At 45.3% G+C, this 23,229-nt stretch overlaps 1 long non-coding RNA gene across 3 annotated transcripts; it reads right to left on the minus strand.

The window, feature by feature from the left end:
* Nucleotides 1–1,227: 1,227 nt before the first annotated feature.
* On the minus strand, nucleotides 1,228–17,763 carry LOC118881540. Of its 3 annotated transcripts, XR_005016565.1 has the most exons (8): nucleotides 17,508–17,763; nucleotides 16,747–16,902; nucleotides 12,382–12,558; nucleotides 10,454–10,663; nucleotides 9,392–9,561; nucleotides 6,063–6,562; nucleotides 5,893–5,960; nucleotides 1,228–4,387 (listed from the first exon to the last, which is right to left on the minus strand). It is a non-coding gene; the product is annotated as an uncharacterized LOC118881540 (long non-coding RNA). The 3 variants fall into 3 exon arrangements; XR_005016564.1 differs by having other exon boundaries at nucleotides 5,893–6,225; XR_005016563.1 differs by having other exon boundaries at nucleotides 5,893–6,562.
* Nucleotides 17,764–23,229: the final 5,466 nt, after the last annotated feature.

Consider the following 23,229-nt stretch of genomic DNA (forward strand, 5'->3'; position numbering starts at 1 on the left):
AATATCTAGAAACATGTACCCCCAAATTAGAGGGTATATGCTTTTCTCAATCACCTACATTTACAAATACTTTTTATGTTCCAGGTTACAAAACAAGTCACAAATACCAAAGAATCAGTTATACAGATTACATTTGTATCATACTACAATATAATTAAGGACAATAACAACAAAAATGGGTTTGGAAAAATCCATATATTTGGAAAATTTAAAACGTTTAAAAATAACTCATCAAAGATGAAACCATAGGGGAATTAGAAAATACTTAGAACTGAATGATAATGAAAATTTCTACATACCAGTACTTGTGAGATGTAGCTAAAGTAATTCTGAAGAAGTTTATGCCTCACGTCCTTATATTAGAAGAAAGGCTGAATAATTTTTATTAATAAGTAATAAACAATAGAAGTAATGAGGATAAAAATTAGAGCAGAAACTAAAGCAGAAGGCAAAAATACAACAACGATCAACATGGCTAAGAGTTGGTTCTTTGAAAAGTCATGAAACTGATGAAGAAAAATAATTTCAGGAAGGGAAAAGGACATAGGACAGAACTGGGATTAAAAAGAATACAGATTACTTTTCACCTATAAAAATTTAAACTTTGGGAATTCCCTGGCGGTCCAGTGGTTAGGACTCGGCACTTTCACTGCTGAGGGCCGGGGTTCAATCCTTGGTCGGGGAACTAAGATCCCGCAAGCTGCATGGCGCGGCCAAAAAAAAAAAATTAAACTTTGACAAAATGAGCACATTTCTAGAAAACATCCAAAAAAATTGCCTCAAGGAGAAAGAAAACTTGAATAGTCTGATAAAACCCATCTGATAAAGACCACAAGGGAACAATAAAGTCAGATTTATTCGCCTGTTGCAACATAAACTTTTTTGGTCACTGTTAAAGCTGTGACTTTCTCACAAGAGGAATTTTTTTTTTTTAACTTTGGGTTTATTTGTTTATTTAGGGCTGTGTTGGGTCTTCGTTTCTGTGCGAGGGCTTTCTCTAGTTGTGGCGAGTGGGGGCTACTCTTCATGGCGGTGCGCGGGCCTCTCATTATCGCGGCCTCTCTTGTTGCGGAGCACAGGCTCCAAACGCGCAGGCTCAGTAGTTGTGGCTCACGGGCCTAGCCGCTCCACGGCATGTGGGATCTTCCCAGACCAGGGCTTGAACCCGCGTCCCCTGCACTGGCAGGCAGATTCTCAACCACTGCGCCACCAGGGAAGCCCCACAAGAGGAATTTTTGATCCTTTCTTGAATAGACATATAATGACCAAAACATATGTCCCATTGTTAAGGGACAATTGAATGCAGTCCATTTGGAGGAGGTTGAAGGGACCCTGAGGCTCTGGCTTCAGACTGTCTGTAGTTTTGTCAGACATTTGGTTGTAGACAGGACATGCATGAGAAACATCATTGGTCAGGCCTTTCAAATCTTCCCACCAATGTTGGCTTTTGCTTACAAGAACTTTCTGATGAAGTCTATTTTCTGCATATACCCAGTCAAGCTGGATGTCTGTCAGCTGTAATCGAAAGCATCATCGATTCTTTTTCTAAGCTTGTCAGGTATGATGCTTCTTATTAGGGTATCCTGTGATGGGCCCAGCCCTGCCATGAGGCCCAGCAGGTGTTGTACTTCTTCAGGAAGACTTGCCCGCTTGTGGTGCTGGCCTAGCTAACCCAGGAGTCCAGAAGGCAAGGGGACCAGCTGAACCGTTTAAATAAGTGTGTGTCAGCCGTCACTCCCAGCTCCCAGACAACGATCCGTTCTCAGAGACTCAGGCTTGTTTGTCAATCTGCCTACATGTCTGCTGACATTAAAAATAAAACAGCAGGCATGCCTCCTGCCAGTGGGAGAAGTGTGTGTGTGTGGTGTGTGTGGTGTGTGTGGTGTGTGAAGTGGGCCTTTGTGGTTGGAGGGGACATGTTTCTACCCTGAAAATCCAGGAAAGTAGGCAGGGTTGTCCAATGACCTTGGTCAGGAAAACCCATGAGAAACTGGGGAGCCTATTGCTGCCAAAAGATGCAGAAACAGAGAAGGAGGGGCCAAGGAGACTGGAAAGTTTTTATAATAAGTTTTTTTCAAACAGCCCATGATTAGAGCAGTAGATTGGATAGAGTAATCTGCAGGAAAAATCGTAACTTTCTTTGCTAACTAACCAAGCATTCCAGGATACTATTTGGCGTTGGTTCATTATCTTTCACCATCCTTGCCAAAAATCTCACGTCTTTACTCTTAGGTACCTCGGGTTTTCCTGGCCAAGGTCATCAGACGTCCCTGGCTAATTCCCTAGGCCTTCCAAGATAAAAACAGAACACCTCTATGATTTCACCAGAAGAATGACATTGGTTGATGGTTTAAGATAGATTTTTTTTTTAAATTAAAAAGTGTCATCCTACTCCTAGTATATTAAGGAATTTTTAATAAGTAAGAATGGATGATGACAACTATAATTTATCGATCTAGCTTAGTGTGAGCCAAGAATTGCCCTGAGCAGTTTATATACCTTATTTCAATATATTTGCAGATATAGATGCAGAACGTTGCATTCCCAGCTGGCCAATGAGAGAGCGGGCTACTCTGACAGGTGGCAGGCTACTGGATGCAGGGCACATAGAGACACAGGCCTCTTCAGGGGTGGACAGATGTGACACACTCTTGAGCTTCTATTGGCCCCTTCGAGAGCCCTCTTTCATCCACCATCCAAAGAGGCCTGGGCTGGGACATGCAGTGTTTATATCCAAGGACTCATCCCCGAGGACCACCATCTCCCCCACTTTCTCTTTTCCTAGCCAGTTTCGCTGCTCTTATCTCTTGGTCATAAAAGGCAGATGGTGAGGCCAGTTGGAGAAGGCTCTGGCATCGGAGGAACCCACTAGGTTCACAAGCAGCGACTGTCCCAAGCCCTCCTTCCATCAGGGTCACCCAGCAAGTCAGTGACCTAACCTGACCAGGACCCAAATATGCTAACTCCAGGTGCTCTCCACGGTGCCACCCGGAATGCTCCTCCTCCCTTGGCCTAACTCCTTGTGCTTTGGGAGTCAACATAGCCCTCACCTCCTGCAAGTCTAGACTGACCTCTAAGTCAGGTTCAGTGCCTCCTCCTAGCTCCTGCAGCCCTCGAGTCCCCACAGTTTTCTTCCGCTGTGGCATTTATCTAACTGTGTTGTCATTTACATGTCTGCCTTCCCAACAAAGTGTGAACTCCATGAGGGCAAGGATCATGCATTGCCAGTCCCCCAGCCACTACAGAAGAGAGGCTCACCTTGCTGAAGGAATGAATGAAAGAATGAACAAACCATGAATCCTACAGAAAGGGTAGAATTCAGCTTTTGCATGGGCCAGTCAGTAGCAGCTATTCTTACCATCGAGAGAGGGGTATATGATGTGGAGCGCATAGTAATTGAGGATGGATTCCATCAAATTCATCTGGAGCAGAGGAGGGACCAGAGCAAAGGAATCAAGTAAGACATGAATAAAAACAGAAATCCAAGGGAAGAACATCTGACTCCCCACTCTGGAAACATCAACCTGTCATCCCATTTAAAAAACAGAGGTTGACAATGACCATCACCATGACACATAAACAGCTCCTTACTCAATCCCCAAATCCCAAATCTCTGAACTTCATTCCCCATAAGGGCCTGCAATCTTATTTTATGGCAAACATGACCTGAACTGTCATGGGACTATTTAGTGTTTTTTTTTTCTACTTTATGTGAATGTTTTAAAATTTTGCTGCAAAATTATGAAATGTGTTTTGATTATAGAATGCTGCCCCAGGTCCTGCTGGAAGTGTTTTATAACACAGGGGCCATGCCTCATATTACCTCTCAAAAATTCCCAATTCTGAAACCAGTCAGTCCCAAGGGCTTTAGAGAAGGATTGTGCACCTGGGCACTATTATTATAATAGTGACATACATTGAGAGCTTAATATGTGTGAGGCATTTGATCAAGGTGTCTTACTGAATTCATTGCTCATCTCAAATTACAGCTCTGATCTGAGGTAGATGCTATTATCATTCACATTTTATAGTCAAGGAAGCTGAGGCTCAGGAAGGTTAAGTGATTTGCCCAAGGTCACACAGCTAGCAAGTGGCAGAGCTGATAGAAGAGCCCAGACCTATTTTCCTCCAAAGCTCATGTTCTTAATCTTCACGTCCTGTTGCCCCTTTAGCCCTTCTTGGATGGTTAACTTTCAGACGTGGTATCCCATTTCCTGCAAGACTACAGTGCATCTTTATCTGGGACCTCGTCGCTTCTCCTGGAACCCTTCCATGAAGCTTCTTCCCATGAAGCCCTGCTTGGAGAGGACATTCAAGAAATACTGAAGGAAAACAACTCACATTGAAGAAACCGATGTTGGAGTGCTTCAGTTCCAATTTCAGCTCACTGTGCGGAGAAAGAAAGAAGCACTTGTCACTGCGGACCATGGCTGGTACTTTCTCCAAGGTTATGCCAGTGGGGTGTGTGGTGCTTAAGGGCACAGGCATTTCTGGGGGCTGGATACCCAAGGGTTCCTCTGCAATATGGTGCTTGTGGATTTAAGGCTTTAAGCATGCATTGTGATTTAAGAAGTGACATTGTTAAAAATAATATTTACTGAGCCTCTTTGATAAATTGAAGAAGTTAGGATGATATAAATACTACCTGGAAAAAGTGGAATACAAAAAGTAATGTACGCCTCCAATGATATTAAAAATGTATAAAAAAAGACTGGGGACTTACCTGGTGGCACAGTGGTTAAGAATCCGCCTGCCAATGCAGGGGACACAGGTTTGAATCCTGGTCCGGGAAGATCCTACATCCCACAGAGCAACTAAGCCCGTGCACCACAACTACTGAGCCTGTGCTCTAGAGCCCACGAGCCACAACTACTGAGCCTGTGTGCCGCAACTACTGAAGCCCACGTGCCTAGAGCCCGTGCTCTTCAACAAGAGAAGCCACAGCAATGAGAAGCCCATGCACTACAATGAAGAGTAGCCCCCGCTCACCATAACTAGAGAAAGCCCACACGCAGCAATGAAGACCCAATGCAGCCAAAAATAAATAAATAAATAAATTAATTAATTAAAAAAAAAAAGACTGGAAGAAAACATGAAACAATTAATGGTGATAATCTCCGTGTGGCAAAGTGATGGGTGATTTTGTTTGTTTTTCAATACTTTTGTAATTTCCAATTTTTTCTTGCCATGAGCAGGCAATACTTTTATAATATGGCAATAGACAATAAAAATGGAAAAGAGAGGCACCACAAATGATGCTGGCATGCCGATTGCTGTCACTATAAAAGCCGAGTCCCAATTCCCCCCATTGATCTCCTTCCTGATGGACTTTCCCTTGGTTGCTGACCTGGTTCCCTTGGTTGCTGACCTGGTTCCCTTGGTTGCTGGCCTGGTTCCCTTGTTTAGGAATTCTAATTACCCTGGACAGATCTCTTGGCTTTCCGCTCATGGGGCAGAGGAGTATCATTGATTCCCTGGTAAAATCATTGTGTGAGATTTCTCACAAATCCTCCTTACTTTGTGGTCTCCTCATAGTCTAAGCCCTTGGCTGTCTTCCCTGACACTGCAGAGACCCCCAAGGCACATGCATAAACTCAAATTCCAGGACGTCCAAAAGCCCCAAATGCTCATAATTACCTTTTCTTTTTTAAAGATCCCTTAAGGAGATGTTTGTTTTAACAGGATCCGGGCATTCTATTAGCCAACAGCATCTAACCCTGAGACCAGGAAATCATTCCTCTGGTCAACCCATTGCACCTGTACCTCAGCAGGGAGCAGCGCCCAGAGTGGATGAGATGTGGGGCACAGGTAAAGGCTCTGGACAGAGGACACCGCTAGGACAAGTGCCAAACCATCCCATCCTCTCCCCTCCCCCCACCCATGGCCTCTTACCTTCCTGTGGTCAATGAACCAACGATCCTGCTGGAGTTCACATTGATGGTGATGGAGATGTTTGTTCTCTAGAAAAGCAAAAGAGGATGACCCAGACTCTCAGCCCATGAAGGCATCCTGTTGGGTCCAAGTCCAGGAGACAAATCTCCAGAAATGTTGGAGATACATACTACAGCCAGATGTGGGACAGATGAGTGAAGAGCAGCTACACAAGGATTATGGACTGAGGATGCAGGATGTTGGTGGCTCCACAGCTAATGTCATGAGAGGTGAGCTGAGGTTTCAGAGGTCTCCACCTTCATGGAAGCATCAAGAAAGGGGAATAAGTCCAAACTAAAGATACAGAGCATTTGAATGGGGAGATCATCCACTTATAAGCAGGCTACCAAGGGAAGTTCAGAGAGTCCCCAAGCCCTAAAGACATTTAAAGACACCAATAATTGACATCTGTGTTTAATGATGAAGCTTGACCTGTTACAGGGGTGGGGTTGAACCAGGTGATTGGATTTGGAGGCCCTGTAAAGCCTGTCCCATCTATGATGGTTAGCTGTTCTACCTGAGTCCACTTCCTCTTTCCAGGAGGTGAGATCTTACCTGCAACACTTGAATGAATGCCTGTGGCAGCATCACTGAACAGCTCCACTCTGAAACCTAATTGATGTCCCAAAGGCTTGTGGAAGGAAAAAGGGAACATTATTTGTGTTCCAGCCAAAGGACAGAAAAAGGCTGGCTTCTGCTCAGGTATAGACAAGGTCATTATCAGTTTGAACAGTGCCTAAGAAGTATTGAAGATGAACAAGGAAGGTCCTGTGGCAGAGCCTGCTACATGTTTTCTAAGACACCGAGCTGGACTACATTTCCCAGCCGCCTTTGAAGTTAGGTATGGCCATGTGACTGAGTTCTGGCCAATGGAATGTGGGCATAAATGTGTGTTACTTCCAGACTTTGTCTTGGATTTCCCAGTCTCCAGAACCGTGAGAAATAAATTTCTGTTGTTTAAGCCACCCAGTCTATGATATTTTGTTATGGGAGCCTGAGCACTTGAAAAATATTGTGTCACTTTCTTTTGGCCCCCATGGTTTCTGATGAAAAACACTGCCATTGGAAGAGTTTTTCCCTTATAGATAAGGTGTCATTTTTCTCTGGCTGCTTTCAAGATTTTTTCTTCACCCTTAATTTTCATAAATTTAATTATTATGTGTCTTGGCATAGATTTCCTTGGGTTTATCCAGTTTGGAATGTGCTCAGCTTCTTGAATCTGTAGATTTGTGTCTCTTACTAAATTTGGGAAGTTTTCAGCCATTATTTCTTTGAGGACTTTTTCAGCCCCTCCTACTTTCTCCTCTCCTGAGACTCTGATGACCTGATCCTGTTAGATCTTTTGTTATACTCCCACAGGTCTCTGAGGCTCTTTCCATTTTTTTCCTTCAGTCTATTTTTCCTCTGTAGTTCAGATTAAGTGATTTCTACTTTTCTATCTTCTAGTTCACTTATTCCTTCTCTGTTCCACTGACACCACCCCACCCCAGGAGGGGTGTCGGGGCACTTGTTACAGCTTCATGAGAGTGGAAGTCTAGGCTTTCCAATCAGTCTTTGCCGGCATGGGTGGGGTTAGGGCTACATTTCTTTTTCTCTGGTGTTTGGCTGCAGTAGAGGAATTATTGTCTAAAAGTTTTCTATCTTACTAGGCTTCCCTTTTTCTGGTTCTTTGGGTGGAGAAAGGAGGTGGTGTTTTTGTCATTGTTGTTATTGTTTTTGTCTGTGCCTGTTGGCATTTCTGGGTTGCTGACTTCTTCAGCCCCAAATTGGGATATGCAGGAGGGCAAAAATAAAACTCAGAGAGCTCATGATTATGTTGTTGCATAAGTCCTGAGGTCCCTAGCTAATCTGCCTTCTTATTTCTGCCTTTCAGAGTCTTCTTATGTTTGTTTTATACATAATGAGTTTTTAGTTGTACTTAGCAGGGGGAATAGGGAAATGTACATCTCCTCCATCTTCCCAGAAGTGCTCTGCCCATTTTTAAATTGGGCTGTCTTTTTTTATTACTGAGTTGTAAGAATTCTTTAACTATTTCGGATAGAAATCCCTTATCAGATATATGATTTGCAAATATTTTCTCCATTCTGTGGGTTGTCTTTTCACTTTCTCAAATGGTGCCCTTTGAAGCCCAAGTTTTTCATTTTGATGAAGTCCAATTTAGCTATTTTTCATCTTGTTGCTTCTGGTTTTGAGTTGTATCTAAGAAGGCTTTGCCTAACCCAGGGTCATGAAAATTTACTATCTTTTTTCTAAGAGTTTTATAGTTTTAGCTCTCACATTTATTTCTATGATCCATTTGGAGTTAATTTTTGTGTATGGTATAAGGAAGGGGTCCAGTTTCATTATTTTGCATGTGAATATCCAGTTGCCCCAGCACCATTTCTTAAATGTTCATTCTTCCACATTTAACTGTCTTGGTCTCCTTATTGAAAATCAATTGATTTATAATTATGATAATTTATTTCTGGATTCTCAATTCTATTCCATCAATTTATACCAGTACCACATTGTCTTGATTACTATAGCCTTATAGTAAGTTTTGAAATAGGGAAGTATGAGTTCTACAACTTAATTTTTCATGTTCAAGATTGTTTTGGCTGGGACTTCCCTGGTGGTGCAGCAGTTAAAATCTGCCTTTCAATGCAGGGGACACGGGTTCGAGCCCTGATCTGGGAAGATCCCACATGCCACAGAGCAACTAAGCCCGTGCGCCACAACTACTGAGCCTGTGCTCTAGAGCCCACGAGCCACAACTACTTAGCCCACGTGCCATAACTACTGAAGCCCGTGCACCTATAGCCCGTGCTCCACAACAAGAGAAGCCACTGCAATGAGAAGCCCGCGCACCACAGCCAAGAGTACCGCAGCTAGGGAAAGCCCACGTGCAGCAATGAAAACTCAACGCAGCCAAAAATAAATTAATTAATAAATTAACTTTTTTAAAAAAAAGATTGTTTTGGCTATTCTGGGCCCCTTGAATTTACAAATGAATTTTAGGATCAGCTGGCAAAAAACCCAGCTGGGATTTTGATAGGGATTGTGTCGAATCTGTAAATAAATTTGAAGAGTATTGCTATTTTACAAGTTCTTTAAATTTTATACCTTCTTTAAAAAGGTAATTTGATGATTTTTATTTATAACAATTTAAATAAGTTTATGCCTGAAATTAAACAAATTTTTATAGTAAATGTAACAGTGAGAAAGCTAAAATTTTCCACCTCAGCTGGAGTAAATGACTTTTAAGGTTTCTTGCAACTCTGCCAGTGTATGATTTGATTACCTATGGCCTCAGGAAGGCTGGCTGTTCAGACCAGGAATGCAAGACCCACTCACCACGCTCCAGAAACAAATAGCCTCCAGAATCTATCAGCTGCGTAGTCTCCCAGTCCTTCAGCTGAGCGAGAGGCTTCCACCCATGGCAAACGTGACCCTTTATTGCCCTGGCCAGGTTCAGACTTACCGCCCTGAGTTGGAAGAGGGGCTTGCGGCCAGAGGAGTTGGGCAGGAGAGCGAAGGCCTGGATGTCCTCACCGGCATGAGGGTCACATTTCCGGGGGTGAACATCAGGAATGGAGCTGATTCAGGTGACGTCTCAAACTCTAGCTCCATATTGGGGTACAATCTGGCCAGCTGGAAAAAGAGGGCAGAGACTTGGGGAGGACAGGAGACGGACAGAGGGACCCTGAACTGTATCGGAGAAGGTCAGATGGGCAGAGCCACAAGACTCAAATCTTCAAGGGCCCTAAAATGGTAGTAGAAAATCACAGGATGGTGGGAATTATATTTTTCAGAACTCCTTTTCAATGGACAGCTTTATGGTTGGAAAGGGCACTTTGATAAAGTATCTGAGATGGGTGAGACACCCCAGTGGGCATCCTCCAATAACAGTGGATGGTCACCATACTGCATCCTACGTAGGCCAGCTTGTGTTGACTAGTGTGCAAGTTTGGGGCCAGAGCTGAATTGCCTGGTTCAAAAAAGAGGAGGCTGAGAGCTCTTCTCCACTTTGCTCCTGCCACTTTTCAGCTCTGCTCTACATAAACATCAAACAAATATCAATTATTGGTCTAGCCCCCAATTATTAGCCTGCCCAATGTACCCCTATTTGCATCCTGGAAGGAGCCTGTATATTTGCACTTGTTGAGTGTTACCTCCCACTTGACCTCCCAGCAACCCAGTGGGGCAGGTAATAGAGTCGTTCCCACTTGACAGATGAAGAAACTGAGGCCCAACAAGATGAAATTCCCAAGACAGGAAATAGCAGGTCTTGGATTCAAACCCAGGTGATCTGAATCCAGATCCTGTGTCTTTATGCCACAAGGAATCAGAGAATGATGGGAATTTTGTACCAAAAAAAAAAAATCACTTAATAACTTCTATTTTTATCCACTATGCTAGTAAGTAAGCTGTTTGTCTGGAGAAAGTTTATGCACCATTCATAGATGTCCACATACAATCTCCACATTTGGCCCACGTCAGTAGGCTTGTCTTGTCCTCTGTGATGAGCGGGCAGAGGTCTTACCTGAGGAATGATGGCCCGGAATGAGCTGGTGTGCAGCTGGATTGGAAAGTCCAAGGGAATCTGCAGCAGACGAAGCAGGAAGCTACTTGAGAAGCAGGACAGCAGAGTAGTTAGAGGGGTGGACTTGGAGGTCAGGCAGCTTGGGCTCAGATACTTCTTCTGCCATTTTTTGGCTGACTGATGGTTGATAAACTTTGTTAGGTTCTGCACCTGGAAAACAAGGATGAACGTAATAGCAAATTGTACAGGGTGTGTGAGGACTGAATGAGATCTTATAAAGGTAAAGTGCTACGTGCAGGGCCTGGAACATAGGAAGGGCTTAATAAATGTCTGTTATTGTTATTTATCACTTCTCAGGATGCTCCCCTAAAGGGTCAACAAGAGCTGATAACCACCGCAACCTGAATTGAATGTGCTTCCAGATATGGCTTTCTTTTCTGGCCAGAAATCTCTCCTGGTGCTATTCTCTACCCAGGCCTCTGACTTGCTCCTCTTTCAGCTTGGTGAGCGCTGCCTACACCCGTCCACAGCGCACCTTCCTCCATCTCTTCCCCCACTCAAGATCCCCACTCTTCACCGGGGCTGCTCCTTATCACAGCGCTCGGCTTGGGGCTGTGTGTGTGCGCTGCTCAGACCTCCCTTCAGGGGATCAGCTGTGAGGAGGGCAGCGGCTGACAGCTTCCCCCCAGCACCCCGCATCCCCCGCGTCACACTCAGAGCCCACATCGTTCACGTGGGGGCCACCCTCTTCCAGACAGCTCCCAGCTCCAGACTGGGCACAGTCCGGGTGGTAGAGCTGGAGAATTTTGTCAGATTTCAGGATTTGAGGTGATTGGTTAAGACAATGAGCCACACTGAACGTCACTATTAAGGCTTAATTCGCTTACTGCCAGAGTGCAAGCAAGAGGCTAAACAGGAAAGGGCGTTGGCCCCCGCTGTGTTCTATACTTTTCCCTGTGGCAGGACACAGGATGTCATTGTGGACCCAGGGGGAGGAGGTGGAGGACATGGGGAAGGACCAGGAGGAGAAAAGTATTGACTGTTGAGTCAAACTGGAGAAAACTGTCTTCAAGGCCCCCAGTAAGGGGTCTCAGCTAAAGTTCCCCCCTCCCCATCCAAAACTAGGCCTCTAAACGGAGGTGTCTAAGCTAGGAACGCAGATTGGCGTAAGAGCATGGCCAGCCCCGGGTGGGAGCAGGGCGGGGGCTTGTGTCCTTAAGGGCAGCTCCCTCTGGAAACTAGCAAACACTGGCCATGAACCAAGTCTGGTCTGCCAGGTAAGACCTATCAGGTAAAGCTTATGTAATTGCCTATGGTCAGACCTAAAAGATCACGCATAGGATTTCACCTTGGAGCCAGACTCCTTTGATTTCTGCCTGATGTGCACTCCTCTAATGAGCAAGCTTTGTGCTGTGGCTCCCCATCAGTTTAGCTGAGACTTAGAGCTACAGCAGCACTTCCTCTACCCCATCTGCCTGCCTTCCCTCTGCTTCTCCGGTATCCCAGTCTGAGGGCTCTCCCCACCTGCTCCATCCTCCAATCCCCATTATCTCTCTCGGGTGTTTCCCTTAATAAATCTCTTACAAGTCTAAAGCTGTCTTGGCATCTGCTGCTTGGAGTACCTGATATGACACACCAGAGTCTATCTTATTTTTAGAAATACTGCTAATAATAGCTAACATGTACATACGTGCATCAGACACCAAGCTCTTTACAGACTGTCTTTCATATAATCCCTGGGGAATAAGAATGATTAGGAACCATACACACAGATAGGGAAACTGAAGCACAGCCTGGATTTGAACCCCTATTTGGCAGGCTCCAAATTCCACGTTCTTCCCCTGGATCCTGAGAGCGCCCACAATAGGTCTACCGTCCCATCTGATGCTCTCTCCTTGGGCCCCCACCCTCCTCCCTCCCCTACTCACATGCTTATTTTAGATGATGAATTTCATGTGCCCAGACTGCTGGTAAACCCTGCTGGCCACGTTGATGGCATATTCGGAGACTGCAAAGTAGATCATGCGGTTGTGTTTTGGGGGCAGCCTGATGGGCGGAGCATCACAGGGGACTGGGGAGCTCCAGTTTCAGCCAAATAATTCACCCTGAAGACAGAAGGACATATCAACCACCAAGGTTCCTACCAGAGAGGTTGTCAGGCAGAGGCATCCAACGCCTGCCTGGATGGTGGCTGGGTTGGAGATTCCTCTCTAGATTGTGGATCAGGGTCCTGGAAGATTCCTCTGGCTCCACAATATGTAGGCCCTGACAGCTGCCTGAAAGTCCTCTGTCACAGAATCTTCTCTTTGGGTGGGGAGCTGTGTCCTGTGTTCTTCCAGGCTCAGGATGCAGGGGAGGGAGCACAGCCCAGTGAAAAGTATGGACTCTGGAGCTTAACTATATGGTTTGGGATCCTGGCCTGCCACTTACTAGCTCTGGGACCTTGGGTAAGTCTCCAACTTCCTTGTGCTTCAACTTCCTCACCTATAAAATGGGGATGATGTTAATGGTTTCTACTTCATAGAGGTGGTATGAAATTTAAATACATTAACATTTGTACAAATACTTAAAACAACATCTGGGGGACTTCCCTGGTGGCGCAGTGGTTAAGAATCTGCCTGCCAATGCAGGGGACACAGGTTCGAGCCCTGGTCCGGAAAGATCCCACATGCTGCGCAGCACCTAAGCCCATGCACCACAATTACTGATCCTGCGCTCTAGAGCCTGCAAGCCACAGCTACTGAGCCCGTGTGCCGCCACAACTATTGGAGCCCGTGCGCCTAGAACCCGTGCTCTTCAACAAGAGAAGCCACCGCAATGAGAAGCCTGCACACCACAACAAAGAGTAGCCCCCGCTCGCAACTAGAGAAAGCCCTCGCACAGAAACGAAGACCCAACACAGCCAAAAAACTAAATAAATTAATTAATTAAAAAAAAAATAGGTTTAAAAAAAACCCCAAACATTTGCCAACCTCATTTACATGCTAAGCACTGTTAGGTGTTGAGGGGATCTCATGAAACTCACATGAACTTCACAGAGCTCACATGTGAGTCTAAGCCACTTCCAGCCACAGACCACTCTGTGAGAATCGTGGTCCAGAACGGGGCGTGTCACGCTATATACTCACCTGGGGGTGAGTCTAAGGGGTTGTGGGAAAAAAGTGAACTAAGTTTGTGGAATCACTTCCGATAAAATTTTTTCTCCCATAAAGTTTCCTTTCCCATTTGATGCTTGCTGATTGAATGATTAGTTATGCGTGTTATTTTAAATGTACATGTATTATAAACCCATGTGGTAAAATCGGACACAAGTATTTCTTGGGGTTCTGCAGAAAGCATCTTGAACTTTCTGGGGCTCTGTCCCCTGAGCAAGCCTGGGACTCACAGCCTGGCTGACCCTTGGCCCCCGGATGGGCCTGAGTGACCTTGGCCATAGAGACTGTGGCTGGGTTCCCAGGCAGCTGTGGTTGGGGTGTTGCTTCTGGAAAAGCTTGCCCCCCATGACACACATGGGTACCTCTCCAGCGCTGAGTCAAAGTATAAAAGATTGAAGCACTAAGAGACTTTCCGTGGATCACAGACTAAAAGTCATCCTGGACTGGTTCTTCCTCTTGTTTCCCCCACCTCCACTGCCATCACCTGTCTGGGGCATCATCGTCTCTCACCTGGACTACTGCCTCCATCTCCTCTCTGGTCTCCCTCCCTCCACTCTGCCCTACTCTAATCTCTTCTAAAGGAAGTGCTGTTTTTAAAAAGCAATTCTGATTATGTCACTGCCCTTCTTAAAATCCTCCAATGGCTTCCCACTGCCTACTATTAGGGTAAAGACCAAAATTTGACTCCTGCCTGTTCCCTTCAATTCTCCTAATTAATTGCTCCCCCTCCAAGTACACTGATCTCCTTTTACTTCCTGGAAAGCACAGGCTATTTCATGCCTCAGGATCTTTGCACATGCTTCTTCCTCTGCTAGAAAAGCTCTCCCTCCTCCGCTTTTGCTGGAATTCAAGGCTTGATTCAGATATCCTTTCCATGAAGAAACTACCCCTGCTCCAGAGGCTGGAAAATCCTTCTGCGTCCATAGCATCTGGACTTTCCTGATGAGTATGTTATCACAGCTATGTTGAAGGTAATTCAATATATATTAAAATATTTTATGTCTCTTTCTCCCACTAGAGTATACACTGCACCAAGATGGGGACCCTGTCTATTTTGCATCATCTTGTATTGGATCTGACAAATAATAGGGGATCAAGATATCTTTGTTGAACGAATGATTAAGTAAAGCTACTAAGTCCCCATTTTGGTCAAGAGCATGTGTGTTCATGTTTTCTGTGTCCATATCAATAGCACTGCAACCATGTAGCTATCACCACCATAATGAAGTAGCTAAAACATTTTGCTGGCTCTACTCTGTCCATTTCCACTTTGTGTGTGTGTGTGTGTGTGTGTGTGTGTGTGTAAACCATATAAAATTTCATGGATTTGCTCCTGAGAAATGGGGTATTATGCCCATCCAATTAAACCAATATAGTGGGGACTTCCCTGGTGGCGCGGTGGTTAAGAATCCGCCTGCCAATGCAGGGGACACGGGTTCGAGCCCTGGTCCGGGAAGATTCCCATATGCCGCGGAGCAACTAAGCCTGTGTGCCACAACTACTGAGCCTGTGCTCTAGAGCCTGCAAGCCACAACTACTGAGCCCGTGTGCCACAGCTACTGAAGCCCGCGTGCCTAGCGTCCATGCTCCGCAACAAGAGAAGCCACCGCAATGAGAAGCCCGCGCACCACAACGAAGAGTAGCCCCCGCTTGCTGCAACTAGGGAAAGCCGGTGCACAGCAGTGAAGACCCAACGCAGCCAAAAATAAAACAAACAAAACACCAAAAACAATACAGTGGTTTGAAGCTATACAGGCTCAGCTAAAAGTTTTCTTTCCCAAATGGCAGCCTCAGGTTTAAAGCCTCTAGTATTTGTGCAGAAAACATTTGTCAGTTGAATAAATGAACAAGGAACAGTCTCTGGGTTCCCCAAAATAGAAATTCCCCCTAAACTGACAGGATTAAGAAACATTTTTTCAACTCAACATGGTCACCCAACATATACATCTCAAGCAAAAAGTTAATTCACAGTTTATTTTATTTGCCACTGCTCCCCCTGCCAGCTCCATTCTGTTCTCTGTGTCCTGGAGGGCTGACAGCAGATTCATCTCCCAAGCTCTCTTGTTCCCTGGCTGCTGGTTGTTTTGGCTAATGGGAGACACAGGCAGGAAGGAGAGAGGAGATGGGGTATTTACACCCAGGTGCCTCCCTGCTGGACCACTATACTCCTGTCCCCTGGCTCCTTCTCCAAGATTCCAGTTCTTTCTAGGCTCTGGTAACCCCCTTCCCTCCCCTTGTTGAACACCCCTTAATCTTAACCACACTCCAGTTAATATTCTCTTCATTAGACTCTTGTCAGTTAAGCCTTTTGAGTTGCCCTCTGTGTCCCGCCAGGATCTGAGTGATGCAGTGCCAACCCAAACTGAGTGCGAGGCAGTCACCCCAGAGACCACCATCGTTCATTCCATAGTCACTGAGCAGCCCCTCCAAGGAAGTCACTTTGAAATGCTGGCTTGCCATTAAAGACAATCTTGCCTGTTTCTTTTTTCTTAGAAATTTATTATTTATTTATTTTGGGCTGCGTTGGGTCTTCGTTGCTGCGCACGGGCTTTCTCTAGTTGCGGTGAGCGGGGGCTACTCTTCGTTGCAGTGCGCGGGCTTCTCATTGTGGTGGCTTCTCTTTGTTGCGAAGCACCAGCTCTAGGTGCGCGGGCTTCAGTAGCTGTGGCTCGTGGGCTCTAGAGCACAGGCTCAGTAGTTGTGGCACACGGGCTTAGTTGCTCCACGGCATGTGGGATCTTCCTGGACCAGGGATGGAACCCATGTCCCCTGCATTGGCAGGCGGATTCTTAACCACTGCGCCACCAGGGAAGTCCCCAAACTGTTTCTTAAAGGGCCAGATAGTCAACATTTTCGGCAATGCCTGCCGTATGGTCTCTGCCAACTACTCAGCACTGCTGTTGTCAGACTAAAGCAGCCCCGGACAAAATGTAAACAAATGGGCGTGGCTGTGTTCCGGTGAAATATTGCTTACAAAAATGGGTGGCAGGTGGATTTGGCCCACAGGCCTTGGTTCACTGACCTCTGATCTTAATGAATCTTCAGTCTTGCTCTGATGTCCCATCAGAGGCATCCCCTGGGTGAGCTGGATGCCGAGGCCACTCTGACAATCTCCAGCAAGTGTGTGGGGTCACTTACCTTAGGTGTCCAGAAATTTCAATGCTGACATGGCCAGTGGAGTTGCTGCAGTGGGTCATGGAGGCAGTGGGTCACCCAGACTGGTTCTTGCCCAAGTTCAGAGAGATCGAGATGGAAGTGCCATCCACACTCAGATCAAAAGTACCATATAAGGTGCTGGGTGGGAGAAATGAGAAGCAAAGGGTGTAGAACCAGTCACCTCCCAGAAGAGAAGTCAAATGTATGAAGACTCAGGTTTGTCTCCCAGTCCCCACTAACCAGCTGTGTGTCCTGTCTGAGCCTCAATTTTTTTTAAAAAAATTATTTATTTATTTGATTGCACCAGGTCTTAGTTGTGGCAGGCGGGCCCCTTAGTTGTGGCATGTGAACTCTTAGTTGTGGCGTGCATGTGGGATCTAGTTCCCTGACCAGGGATCGAACCCAGACCCCCTGCACTGGGACTGTGGAGTCTTAACCACTGCGCCACCAGAGAAGTCCCTGAGCCTCAACATTTAAATTAAAACCGCCGGTGTTGATTATTTGCTATGTGCCAGGCACACTGCTAAATGCCTTACATCTGTTATTTTATTTAAGCCGCAATTGCATCTATGAGGTGGGTTATTATTGACCCCATTTTACAGATAATAAAACTGAGGCTTAGAGATGGTCAGATCTGTGTCCTTTATAGACTGGAGGTTTCAGAACCCAGAAAGGGAATTCCAGTGGAAGAGGACATGCCCTTGCCCAAAGCCGAGAAACAGTCTAACGCCAGTACTACTCACGTGAAAAACACCTTCCAGTTCCCACTGACAGACACATAGTTATTGGACAGGGAGGCTCTGACACCCTGCCCTGGGTGTAGACTTAGATTAGAGTTCCGGAGTAAGAAGCGACGTATCCTCAATCTAGGGAAGGAAGACAGATCATCAAACTCAGAAAAACCAGGGGCACATCAGTCCTCTGAATGAATCTTGAGAGTCCCCTTCAGCCTCTCACGCTGTCTCAAATTTATTGACTTAAACCGCAAAGGACAATTAAATCATCTCATTCACATCCTTCAAGGTGTGCTCAGACTCTACCTCCTCCAGGAAGCCTTCCCCAGCGTTACAAGACTAAAGACCTTCCTCTCGCCTCGGACACCCACCCCCATTAGCTGCCCTTGTCCATCCTACTCATTGGGCTCTCACCACTGCAAGGACCCTGTTGATGGTCCTCCACGCCAGCCCCACACATGTCCTCCGCCTGCCTGCCTGTAGAAGAACTTTAGTCAAAGAATACATTTAATCAGAGAAGTGAGAACATGTAGAAACAAAGGAAAACAGTCAAACGAGACCAAATAATAATATAGTCATTCAGTAAAGTCAAGGACCTTAAGTTCCTCCTCAAGGGCTATAGGTAATATTCTGAGCCATATCCTTTGAGCTGTTTTGTATATACTGAAACCCACACCTTGTAGAAGAAGTTAACTATCGATACATGATGACCAGACTGTAGCCATGACATAGGCTGCCACAATTCTGAGAACTGGTCTCCAAGAAATGGGAACAAACCGACCCTGGAACTGAAGACTAACTGTACTTAAAACAATCAAGATGACGCTGATCAGACAACTGCATGCCCAATTTCAAGATGACTGTCAGAGCTGACTGTGCTGTTTCTGCATGTAGCCCCCTTCTTCCACCTATACACCCCTGAAACCCTTGCCCACTGATTGTCAGTGCGGAGTTGGCCTTTGGACATGAGCCTACCCTCTCCCCTGGTTGCCAGCCTCCAAAATAAAGAAAACTTTCTTTCTTTCTATCAACCTTACCTCTCAAGTACTGGCTTTCAAGCTGCAAGGAGCCGGACCCCACTTTTGGTAACACTGCGAGCTGGCTTTGCATTATGTGTCCTGCAGCTTCCCTAAGCAGAAGCTTAGGTGCTTATAAAGCCAGGGGCCAGATGAGGAACTGAGCCAGTTGAGAGGAGCTGAGAAAGTTCAAGGCTTTCGGGCAGCCCAAGTTCCAGCAATTTGCGATGAAGGAAAAGGTTGCTTGAAGGGCTGCTGGACTGTGCTTTCTTGGTTGGATTTCCCCTGCAGACTATCATGGTTGCCAGGAAGTTGTTGCTTGTATGTGTCATCGAGTTCTGTTGTAGTTCCTCCTCGGAGGGATAGATGGAGCTTTGTCCTCTCACTGCCCTGCAGTCCAAGGAGGGGCTTTTGAAGGGGAAAGTGCTTCCTCTTCTTCCCAGCAGTGTTGGATGTCACCCAGGGCAGATGTAAGAAACAGTGGCCCCAAGGCAGCTGCAGGACAAGGGAACTGGAGCAGGAGTTCACAGCTGGGCTGGACATCTGCTTTTCCAAAGAACTTCTTAGGAACTTCTGGGTCCCATCATGGGATAGTTCAGTGGGGCTGGGGCTGATCTTGAACAAAAAAAATTTTTAAAGCTGAACAATGTGGTGCCATATGCACACACTGTTGCTGGAGTATAAATTCATGCATTTCAGAGGGGTGTGGTGGATAGAAGAGTGTGCCCCCAAATTCCTGTTGAAACCTCAGACTGTGATGTTATTTGGAAACAGTGTCTGTGCATGTGATTAAGGTCAGGATTGAGATGAGGTCATACTGGATTTGGGTGAGCCCTAGATCCAATGAGAGTGTCCTTATAAGAAGAGAGGATACACAGAGAGACACATAGGGAAGAAGGCCGTGTGAAGATGGAGGCAGAGATTGGAGTGATGCAGTCACAAGCTAAGGAACACCAGGAGCCACCAGAAGCTGAGAAAGGCAAGGAAGGATCCTCCCTGGAGTCTTTGGAAGGATTGCTGCCCTGCTATCACCTTGATTTTGGACTCTGATTTTCAGAACTGAGAGAGAATAAATTTCTGTTGTTGTAGGCCACCAAATTTCTGGTAATTTGTTACAGCAGCTCTAGGGAGCTAATACAGAGGGCAATGGGATAATATTTGAGTTTAAGACACTTTGACCCATTAATTTCACTGCCAAGAAATTATTGTAAGAATATGCTTTTGTATTTAAGCCAGCATATATGTATAAGGAGATGTTGGTCGGGAAATGGGGTTGGAAATTTTCATATTACAATTCAACTATGCAAAACTTTATGTTTTGGTAGCTAAACTAAATATAGTGAAACCATTAACAATTGGGGAATTTTGGTGAATTGTATACAGGAGATCTTTGTTCTGTTTTTGCAACTTTCCTGTAGGTTTTAAATTATTTATAATAAAAAGCTATCAAACATAAAGTTACAAATTAATTGACTTTCTACTGTAAGGAAGAGTGTTTCCTTCGTATTTACTTATATATTTATCTGTTTATATTAGTGTGGACTCATGGATCTTTATTTTGTTCCCTGAGTTATAATTCATTAATATAATTATTTATTTTGATACTCAAATTATCCCAGATTTGGGACTTCCCTGGTGGCACAGTGGTTAAGAATCTGCCCGCCAATGCAGGGGACACGGGTTTGATCCCTGGTCCGGGAAGATCCCACATGCCGCGGAGCAGCTAAGCCCTTGTGCTGCAATTACTGAAGTCCGCGCACCTAGAGCCTGCACTCTTCAACAAGAGAAGCCACCGACTGCCATGAGAAGGCCACGCACCACAACAAAGAGTAGCCCCTGCTAGCCACAACTAGAGAAAGCCCGCGCGCAGCAAAGAAGACCCAATGCAGCCCTAAGTAAATAAATAAATAAATTTATTTAAAAAAAATTTATCTCAGATTTGTCCAGTGAGAGTCCATTCAAGCTGGCTCGCATGTCCTTTTGATGTGTCTCCATCTTTCTTTGAGCACTTACTTACTTTCCGATGGAAGAAGATATTTCACGCTTATCTTATATTTTGTTTGCCCCCAACTTGGCATCTGTCATTTCTCCAAGGAGCCTGGTTCCTTTTAGGGAAGAAAGGTATTTAGAAATCAAGATCTGGACAGTAGGTGTGCTCATTGCACTCGAAAGATATTATGTAAGTCCTGATTTGATGCTAATAGGGGTACCCAGAGACACCTATGAGTATTTTTGCCACAAACTCAAATCTGAATCTGGCCAGCCTCTAAATTTTAGTAGTTTACCGAAAATACACGGGAATGAAAATATGTTCAATGACTCCATAGGGATGCAATTAGAAAAATTTTTAAATGTGGGAAATTCCACGGGACAAATGATCTGGTTTCTTCAACCAAAAAAATGGCAAAGAAAAAAAGTAAATAAAAGGGACATTTCGAAACTTAAGAGAACTTGTTTGAATCCTGGTATACAAACAAACTGTGCAGGAAAAAAAACATTTATGAGACAATTAGGGAAATGTGAACACCGACTATATATTTCGATGGAATTAGTCTTAAATTTTAAGGTGTGATAATGGTATTGTGGTAATGTAAAAAATTCTTACTTTTTACATCCATACTGAACTATTCATGGATGAATGTCCAGGGTGTCCAAGATCTTTAAAATAATCCAGTGGCAGGGGTGGGGAGTGGGCAGGCAGGGGTTAGATGCAATGAGAGTGGCCATGAGTTAGGTGCTAAGGCTGGGTAATGGGTCCATGGGGGTTTATTATAACAATTCTCTCTAATATATCTTGAAATTTTCCATAATAAATGTTTTTAACAAAAGGTTCCCAGGTACCTGCTCAATTCTTGGATTATAACTTGTATAAGTCAATATCTCAACAGTAAATGGAGGACATATTTAAGTAAGGATGATTCAAAGAGAATTTATTTACAAAGAGACTGTTTTCAAAGGTATGGGCAAAGTTTAGGGGATCCACAGGGATAGTTCAAGAACTTGAAGTTAGTGACAGCTGAACTCATACCCCAGGCACAAAAGGAGAAGGGAGGAAGCACTTACCAGAGCTGGAAGAAGAGAGTTGTATAGAGGCCTCCTGTAGAGGACACCCCAACTCACTTCCTTCCTCCCTCCCATCTCCTGCCAGACACACTTGGAAGCCAGAGAATAAGGAGCCCACTGGTGTGGTCCATACAGGTTGGCCTCCCTGGGCACAGAGCAAAATGGAGAAGAGTGGAATGTGCACCAGGAAAGGGGTATAGAAAATTAGTGGCTCCTTTGTTGATTTGGTTGCATAGGCTCACTATCTCTCTCTTGTTCTTTTTAAAAAATTAATTAATTTATTTTTGCCTGCATTGGGTCTTCGTTGCTGTGCACGGGCTTTCTCTAGTTGCAGCGAGCAGGGGCTACTCTTCGTTGCGGTGCGCGGGCTTCTCATTGTGGTGGCTTCTCTTGTTGCGGAGCACAGGCTTCAGTACGCAGGCTTCAGTAGTTGGGGCGCACGGGTTTAGTTGCTCCGAGGCATGGGATCTTCCCGGACCAGGAATCAAACCTGTGTCCCCTGCATTGGCAGGTGGATTCTTAACCACTGTGCCACCAGGGAAGTCCCCTTGTTCTTTTCTAAACTCATGGTAATCAGGTTTCACCCCCGCTACTCAACCAAAACTATTCTTGTTGAGGCCACCATTGGTCAACTATCATTCCTCATCTTGGCCAAACTCATCAGTAGCATTTGACAGAGTTGATTCCCTCCCTTCTTGAAACATTTTCTTCACCTGCCTTCTGGGACAATACCTTTTCCTGGATATCCTCCTATCTCGTTTACCATTTCTTCTCAGGGCCCTTTGCTCACACCTGCTCCTCTTTCCAGCCTTTACATGTTGGAGTGTCCTGGGCTCCAACCTTGGCCTTCCTCTCTTCTTTCACTTCCTAGGTGACCTCATTCAGTCTCTTGGCTTTAAACATCTTCTATCTGTATAAGACCTCACATTACATTTCCAGTGCCTACCACTTCCATGAGTTCCAGACTCATAGACCCAAATTTCTAACTAACATCTCCACTTGGATGTCTAGTAGGTGTCTCACATGGCTCCATCACACATCCATTCAGAAATTTAGCCAAATACCTAGGAGTCTTCTTCCTGTTAAGATTGGCATTGCTCTAAGGAGAGGTGAGCAAGAGTCATCACATACTCTTCGAAGAGAAAACTAGATTTTTCCCCTAATTTTTTTTTTAAATTTATTTATTCATTTATTTTTTAATTTTTGGCTGCATTGGGTCTTCGCTGCTGCACGTGGGCTTTCTCTATTTGCAGCGAGCGGGGGCTACTCTTTGTTGCGAGGCGCAGGCTTCTCATTGTGGTGGCTTCTCTTGTTGCAGAACACAGGCACTAGGCGCGCGGGCTTCAGTAGCTGTGGCACACAGGCTTCAGTAGTTGTGACTCGCGGGCTCTAGAGCGCAGGCTCAGTAGTTGCGGCACACGGACTTAGTTGCTCCGCGGCATGTGGGATCTTCCCGGAACAGGGCTCGAACCCGTGTCCCCTGCATTGGCAGGTGGATTCTTAACCACTGCGCCACCAGGGAAGCCCTCCCCTAATTTTTAATAAAAGTCCGTCCTTTTTGGTGGTTACTTCCTTATTGTGTGTATTTACAACACTTAATACAGTATTTCATAATCCCCAAATAACCTTAGCAAGGCCTAGAATGGTAGGGG

The sequence above is a fragment of the Balaenoptera musculus genome, chromosome 15, assembly GCF_009873245.2.
Source record: "Balaenoptera musculus isolate JJ_BM4_2016_0621 chromosome 15, mBalMus1.pri.v3, whole genome shotgun sequence".
NCBI classification, from domain to species: domain Eukaryota; kingdom Metazoa; phylum Chordata; class Mammalia; order Artiodactyla; family Balaenopteridae; genus Balaenoptera; species Balaenoptera musculus.